The sequence below is a fragment of the Eschrichtius robustus genome, chromosome 16 (assembly GCF_028021215.1).
Source record: "Eschrichtius robustus isolate mEscRob2 chromosome 16, mEscRob2.pri, whole genome shotgun sequence".
Lineage (NCBI taxonomy): Eukaryota > Metazoa > Chordata > Mammalia > Artiodactyla > Eschrichtiidae > Eschrichtius > Eschrichtius robustus.
Window position 1 is genome coordinate 76,222,979 of NC_090839.1, and position 8,120 is coordinate 76,231,098.

Sequence of the window (8,120 nt, forward strand, 5' to 3'; positions counted from 1 at the left end):
TCATAGTATTCCACAGAAAGTGGTAAATAATGTTTCCACAATATGTAAACACCACCAATCTTTTGTTGCTGTTTTTTCTTTTGGCCACGAGGCATGCGGGATCTTAGTTCCCCGACCAGGGATTGAACCCTTGCCCCCTGCAGTGGAAGCGTGGAGCCCTAACCACTGGACTGCCAGGGAAGTCCCCAACACTACCAATCTTATCAATATTATGATGCAACTGTACCGGGATGGTGGAAGACAGGAAGTGGAGGCAGTGGACATCAGGGAGCTACACCCTTATCTTCCAACATGGGAAGTTGAGAGGAAAAGTCTAAAACTGGAAAAGCGTAACCTAAAACATGCTATGTAGGAAACACAGGGGTGAAAATTACTAATAATCAACTAAAAGAGTGGAAACGGTTGTCCTTAAGAAGTGGGAAATGGGAGCAGGAAATGCCCGTGTTTCTTGATAGAAATAGATGGAGGACTTCCCTGGTGGCGCAGTGGTTAAGAATCCGCCTGCCAGTCTTTGGCTTGCGAGCGGACGGCGGACATCATGGATCAGGTAATGCAGTTCGTTGAGCCAAGTCGGCAGTTTGTGAAGGACTCTATTCGGCTGGTTAAAAGATGCACCAAACCTGATAGAAAAGAATTCCAGAATATTGCCATGGCAACAGCAATAGGATTTGCTATAATGGGATTCATTGGCTTTTTTGTGACATTGATCCATATTCCTATTAATAACATCATTGTTGGTGGCTGAGTACCTTTTTAGAAAAGTGTTTTTCATCTTGGGGATTGGTGAACAAGTGAGGATTTGAGACGCTCATGGAGTGAATATTTCCCTATATGTTTTGTGTTTTTCTTTCATTTTTTTTCTTCCAAGATGCTTTCTATTTGTAAATTAAAATAATTTCAAAAAAAAAAAAAAAAGAATCTGCCTGCCAATGCAGGGGACACGGGTTCGACCCCTGGGCTGGGAAGATCCCACATGCCACGGAGCAACTAAGCCCATGCGCCACAACTACTGAGCCCGCACGCCTAGAGCCCGTGCTCCGCAACAAGAGAAGCCACCGCAATGAGAAGCCCACGCATTGCAACACAGAGTGGTCCCTGCTCACCGCAACTAGAGAAAGCCCGCACACAGCAACGAAGACCCAACGCAGCCAAACATAAATAAATAAAATAAATACATTTATTAACAACAACAAAAGAAATGCATGGAGATGTGTGGTGGAGGAGACACCAGAGTCCGCAAGCTGGGGGGACGATCCTGGAGAAAGGAGGAGGGGGAAAGGAGGGGGGATGTCCTGAAGAATCCAGGGCCCAAGGGAGGGGTTGGCCTCAGAAGGAGAAGGGCCACCCCCCACTGAAGGCTTTAGAAGAAGTGAGGAGTGAGGAGCTAGGTGGGTTTGTGATTTGATGGTGGGAGCCAATAAAACTGCATCTGGTCCATCTGTTTTCTCAATGAAGTGGCAGCCACGGTTTGAGGAGAGAGGAGAAGGTGGGAAGACCTTGCCATTCAGAGTGGGGTGCATAGACCAGCAGCAACAGCACCCCCTGGGGGCTGGTTAGATGTGCAGAATCTCAGGCCTCACCAAGATCCCTAGGAGATGCACAAGCAAATTAAAGTTTGAGAATCACTGCTCAGAGAGAGTGGGGAAAAGCAACTGACAGGCATACTTGGGTTGTAGGGCAGCAGTGAGTGCCCCTTTGAGACCATGAAGGGACACTCCCAGCCAGGTGTGGGACCCTCAGACCAGTGCTAGCTTGTGCAGTGCAGGCAGAGAGCAGGTGATAGCTGGCATTTTGCCAGGCAGGTACTCCAACAGGAAAGTTGGGCCCAGCAGTGGGGGGTGGTTTCCAGGGAGCGGCCATGGTGATGGTGTGCGGAGCCCAAACAGGGCACAGTGGACAGTCGTGGCAGAAGGAGACTGATGGGCAGTGAGAAAGTGATGGGGACAGTGGGCTGGTGGCCTCGGTGAGATCAAAGAGCTGTTGTTTCTGGGTACCAGATGAAGAGGATGGAAGGGGGAAACAGGGAGACGATCAAAACAGATCTCAGAGCGGGGTGGGGGGGCGGTAATTACAAGGCTTGGGGTGTGAGCCTCAGAGGTTGAAGGGAGCAGAGAGGGTTAAGGTGACAGAAAAGGCCAGAGAACCAAGAGGCGTGCTGCAGACTGCCTGATATCTCCTCTGTCCTCCCCTCTAATGATGGTGGTGTGGCCTGCGCATCAGGACTTTTGAAAGTTCCCCAGTAGATTATAATGTGCAGCAGAGTTTGAGAACCACGGGTGTGGTCAAGGAGACCCAGGCTCTGACAGAAAGAAAGAGACACAGGGGAGCAACCAGAAAGTTCCTTGGGGCTTGCATTGCAAGTGGAGCCTGACCAGGGAAAGGGGCAGTTGGGTAGGGGCCGCATGTCCTGGGTTGTAGATGAGAAGATGGAGATGTTGTGGTCTTCCCCTAGAGAACCAGATAGTAAATATGCGTGTGCGCGCGCGTGAGTGCATGTGTGTGAGACAGAGACCGAGAGAGCGGACCGAGCAAGGCCAGCGCCCCGTTAGCCCGTCTTCTGTCCTGCACTGTTGCAGACCGGCCACTAGAGGGAGCGCCGCGCCCGCACATTGCGGGGTCGGCCCAGCAGGTTCCAGTGGTGAGGCTTCGGCCTCTTTTTCGGACAGTTTCTGTGTTCAAAGTTCAGATTCTGCAGCCACGTAGCCCTGGGTTTCACTCAAGGTCCCACTACTTCTAGGCTGTGTGATCTTGGCCAGTTAGGCGACCACTCTGTGACCCAGTTTCGTCCGCGGTACAGTGGGCACAGCGTTAGTTCTAGCCTGAGAGGGTTCGGAGGATGAAGGAGGTCACGTGGGTGAAGCGCTGCGCCACACTGGGGAATGGCTAACACGACCTGACAGTGGAGGAGGTTTTGCCCCCGCCTCTGTATCTCTCTGCTTCTCCTGCAGCCCCTCAGCCCTGCCCAGCCCAGATCCATCCAGTGTGAGAAACAGAGTGGGAGGAAGCAGAGACTGGGTTGCGGGTGGCCTCTAGGCCAGGGACACGCCTGGGCTCCTCCCTTTCCTGCTCAGTCTTGCTGATTCTTTTGTTTTGCAGCAAACCTCACCCTGTGGCTTGTTCCTGGCCATGGTCTCGTCCTTCTTACCCCAGACCTTCCCCTGCTCCTCCGGGTGCCCAGGGGACCAGCAGCTGCCCTTGCCTGGCAACCACATCATCCCTGGAGCCCATGGGATGCCTGGTGCCCAAGGGCTCAGCGTGGGTGCTCCATCCCAGCCATTCTCCTAACTGCCCCCGCTCCTTCCTGGCTCCTGCCCAAACCAGCCAAGAGCTGACCTATGAGGCCACACCCCAGGGGATGTCTGCATTTCCAGGTTTGCCAAGACCCCCGGTGTGGAGGTTGCAGTGGGTAAAAGGCCCACAGAAGCAGCCCCTCTGTCCTATCCTTGGTCCCACAGAGGGGTATAGCCTGCCTGACTTTTTAAAAATGATTTGCCAATATTTTAAAAATCAGGGCATTACACCTTAGGATGCAGATTTCCAACTTCTCCTGAAAAATTGGAAGCTCTGCAAACCTGAGTTCACATTCCCACATGACAGCAGTGGGCCACAGGGGAGGGGAGGCCACCACTCAGATGGGCCAGGGCTCTCCGGCTCACCACTGTCCCCACCCAGGCCGTGCACCCCATTCACAGTCCCTCCCTGGCTCCCGTGAGCATCTCAGTCTGCGACCCCAAGAAGGGGGAACTGTGCCTAAGAGGGTTCATGTAACATGTCATTGTTGTAGCTGCTGGCCCAAGGCAGGCAGAAATGCAGAGGCAGAGGGGTGGGGGCCCTGGAAATGAGAGCAGACCCTCAGGGGCAAGGAATCTTGGGGGACAGAGAGCTGCTTAGTGTCCTCAGCTGTTCGTGGAATTTCACGGTCCAGGGGCCAAGCGCACTCTACACACACACACACACACACACGCACACACAAGGCCCACCCCATTGGCCAATCGGTCAGCAGATCCTGCCACTTCTTACCACCTCTGTTCCTACTGCCTGGTCTGTTGCTATCTTCTCTCGCCTGGCTGGGTACCAGAGCCTCCTCACTTCCATTCCCCCACAGTCTGTCTTCCCCACAGCAGCCAGAGGGAGGCTGTTAAAACCTACAACCCGCCTCCTCCCTCCTCTGCTCAAAACCCTCCAAGGACTCCCACCCCACTCAGAGTCAAAGGCAAAGGCTTACAATGGCCCTGAACAAACTCTCCCCATCACCTCTCGTCTCCTCCCTTGCTCCATCAGCCTCCTCGTTGTTCCTGAGCATCCCAAGCACACACTCTGGCCTCAGGGCCTTTGCACTGGCTGTTTCCTCTGCCTGCCCACTGTACCTGCCCGCCTGCCTCCACATCTGCATGGCTCCCTCCCTCCTTCACCTCCTTCAAGTTTCTGCTCAAATGTAACTGCCTCTGTGAGGACCTCCCTGTATGCCCTGTCCCCTCCCTGCTTTACTTCTTCCCTCCCGCTAATCCCTTGAAGCATAATCGTTTACTCGTGTACCCTGTTTTTTGTCTTCTCCCCTCACTACAATGGACAAGAGCAGGGATTTTTCTCGGTTTTGTTCATTGCAAATGGTGCTTGGCATGAAGGAGGCATGCAATAATATTGGGTTGGCCAAAAATTTCGTTCGGATTTTTCATATCTTAGGGAAGAACCCGAACGAACTTTTTGGCCAACCCAATATTTGGTAAGTGAATGGATGAATGAACAAATATGTGAAATGAGGGCAGTAACAGTACCAAGTAAGCAGAGTGTCTGTGAGGACTCAGTCAGTGCGCATTATTCAGGGCCCCAAACTTGGGCTATAGTGCTCTGTGGTTGGCATCTTGCAATTTTTTTTTTTCATTTTTTGGCCGCGCTGCGTGGCTTGTGGAATCTTAGTTGCTCAACCAGAGATCAAACCCTCGCCCTCAGCAGTGAAAGCACAGAGTCCTAACCACTGGACTGCCAGGGACTTCCCAGCATCTTGCAATTCTTAATCATTTCATCTTTGAAGTGTAATGAAGTCTGATTAACAACGGCCCACGCACTGTGAGCGATCCCACCTCCCTTCCCACACCCCCTGGCGTTTTGGCCACCCACTTCTTGCCCCCAGCCAGTCAAGGCTGCTATCCTTTGTCTGGCAGCGGCCTGGGTGCAGGAGGGTTCCATGTCAGGTGTGCATCAAGGTGGCCCCAGGCACCCATGAGGGCCTGCCCTGGCCCCAGGAGTATCCCCGTGCCCAAGGCAGCATGACATTAAATAGCAAATACAAAACACAGTTGCAGGCGGAGAGAGAGGCTTGGGTAGGAAGGAAGAGCTTCTCTTCTGCTTTCTGAACAAGAAGCCCCACATTCTGTAGCTGGCCCTGGTGTCAAGGACACACACCTCGCACGTGGTACCTGCTCCAGCCACGGGTGCTGTCGTTGTTGTTACTCAAGACCCCATGATTAGAGGGAAACAGAGCCCAGCAGGAGAAAGCCCCCAGGCTCCTGGGCCAGCTGCTGGCCTCCCAGGTGACCGGCTTGGAAGAAAACATTCCCCTGCCGCCCACCACCTGCCTCGCGTCCGCTCCGTGAGCTGTGGGCTGCGGACGCGCCAGGGCACATCCCTCCCTCCTGGCCGCAGCTGCCACATCTGTGAGCTGGGACGAGAGCCCTGCAGGTTTCCCTCTGGCAACGACAGCGAGTGCTTTGCCAACTTAAACCTGGGGGAATGTGAGGGTGGCGGTCATGGTTCCCAGCCCGTCACAGGGATTGTCGTGGCTGCTTTGCAGGGTCCCTGAGTCAGGGCTCATTTTCTGCCTCCATCCCCCAAAAGTTCAAAGGGTGATATAGCTTTCAGCCCTGAGGGGTGGGTGACAGGGGATCAGGCCTCCATGGTGACTTCAACCCAAGCATCCATAGCATACGTGGCCCTGGTGAGGGCACCACGCCCTGATGGTAACTTCAGGCCAGACCCTGGGGGTGGCTGCCGACCCTGATGGTCACTGCAGGTCTCGATAGTGGCCTCAGTGGCCTCAGAGCCCCGCGGTGGCTGCAGACCTGGTGACGGTGGGGAGGTGCCGGGCACTTTATCCCCCCTCCCTCTGTCCTGCCTAAGCCTCCATCTCTCCTCCCAAGCCACTAGGATTTGAGCCATTCTCCAGGATCCACTTAATTAGCCAAGCTCATTAACTCCCACAGGCTTCTCCTCCCCACCTAATTAACTGACTTAATTAGGGCTTGCAGGCCCGGTTCCACCCAGCCCCCTCCCGCTGCACCCTGCCCACCTCCTCCAGGCCCCTGGCTCAGCCAAGCCTCCACCGGGCTGGGAATGGATGGGGGTGGTGCTAGGTCCCTCCAGCGCCCAGGCCTCCACCCTGTGTCCCTCCCTCCAGTCCGGGGGCCCAGCGCAGAGCCCCTCCCGGGCAGAAGCTCATGGGCAAAGGAGTGGAAACTGAGAGAGGGAGGTGGGTAGGGAGAGGGATGGAACTGAGATAGTGGGATCAGGTGAGAGGAGGTGAGGATGGTGGGGCTGGATGGGCCGGGCACCGGAGTGGTTCGGGGCCTGGTCTCCGGAGCCTGCCTGGGTTCAAGCCCCAACCAGTGTGTCAGCCTCGGCATCTCCTCACTTCCCTGTGTCTCAGGTACAAAACGATAGCGTGCCCGCACCGTAAAGTTGTTGTGAAATTTAAACGAGTTCATATGTGTCAAATGCTTAAAATCTGGCACCAATCTGTGTTTGTCAAATAAGTGGGTGGTGTGGACAAAGGCTCCCTGCGGAGGAGGGGCTGGAGGAGGGGAGGGGAGGGTGCCGCCTCTAGGTGTCAGGGAGACAAAACCCGCCCCCACGCGGAGGTCAGCAGTAGAGTGGGCCTGGGAATTGCAACCAGAGGCTGCCAACTGGGAGGTACCCTTGGCCTGGGAGAGGTTAAAGGGACAAGGAGCAAGAAGGGCACAGGACAGGGCGTCCTGTTCCTACTCCAGGGGGTGGGAGAGGCTGACCTTGTTAGTGCAGGACCCCCATGCTCTGTGCCCTAGTTTCCCCGTCTGGGGGAAGGTCTAGCCTTGTGGAAGCACCTGGCACTTCCTAGTTGCCTCATAAATGTCTAGAGCCTCATACCTGAGAAGCGAGGTGACATGAAAAGGTGTTCAACGGCCTTCATCTCCCCTGAGACCAAAGTAAAGAAAGTGGGCTGCACCAGCAGCAGGCAGGATGCAGGTTAGACAGGAGGTGGGGCTTCCAGTTTGAGGAGTACAAGATCCCAAATGTGGGAAGGAGAAAAATTGTGTCTGAGCTGCTGAGCGGGCTCCAGGGGAGAGATGGCCACTCAGCAAGGAGCAGGAAGGAGTGAGATGGGGCCCGGAACTACTTAGCTCAGAATTTGACGTTTATTGGTGTAATTAGTATAGGGTCTCCCCCACTAGACTGGAAGCTCCTGAAGGCAAGGATTGTCTGTTTAGCCCACCCTTTTATCCTGGTGCCCTTATACAGTGGGTGCCATTGAATAAATGTGAATGCGTGAATGCACCCCTGCGTGCCTTGGCCAGGAACACAGAGGTTCCTGATGCTTAGAGGGAAAGGGGCCCCACCTGGCAGCCCAGGCATCCACCCCGCCTGCTCAGCTATGATCCCCCCAGCTCTTCACGTGGCCCCAAGAACAACCACCCTAAGGGGGCAGGAGCTGGACTCCAAGGATTCCAAACTCCTGGACACACTGAGCTCCCTCTGAGAATCTCCTCAGACAACCTGGGATGCTGAGGAAATAGTGATTATGGGGGACAGAGGGGAGAACCTTTCATTTACTCCTGCATTCTTAAACACTTTAGAAACCCCCATTTACACATAGTGTAAAGAGCCTGGGGTTGTAAGTGACAGAGACCCAATTCAAACTGACTTAAGCACAAAAGGGATTTTGGGGTTACACGACTGAAAAGTCCAGGGTCTTCAGGTATGGCTGGATCCAGGGGCTCAAATGATGGCACTGGGATTCTGACGCTCTCCATCTCTTGGCTCTGCTCTCTGCTAGGTCGGCTTCTTCCTCTGGGAGGTTCTCCCTTGTGGGAGCAATTCCAGGCTTACATCCCACCCTCTTTTGGTGCAATGGAAAGAGAGTTCTATTT

General features: G+C 54.4%; 1 pseudogene; it reads left to right on the top strand.

Moving 5' to 3' along the window:
• Positions 1 to 538: 538 nt before the first annotated feature.
• LOC137750073 (protein transport protein Sec61 subunit gamma pseudogene) lies at positions 539 to 820 on the top strand (annotated as a pseudogene).
• The last annotated feature ends 7,300 nt before the right edge of the window (positions 821 to 8,120 follow it).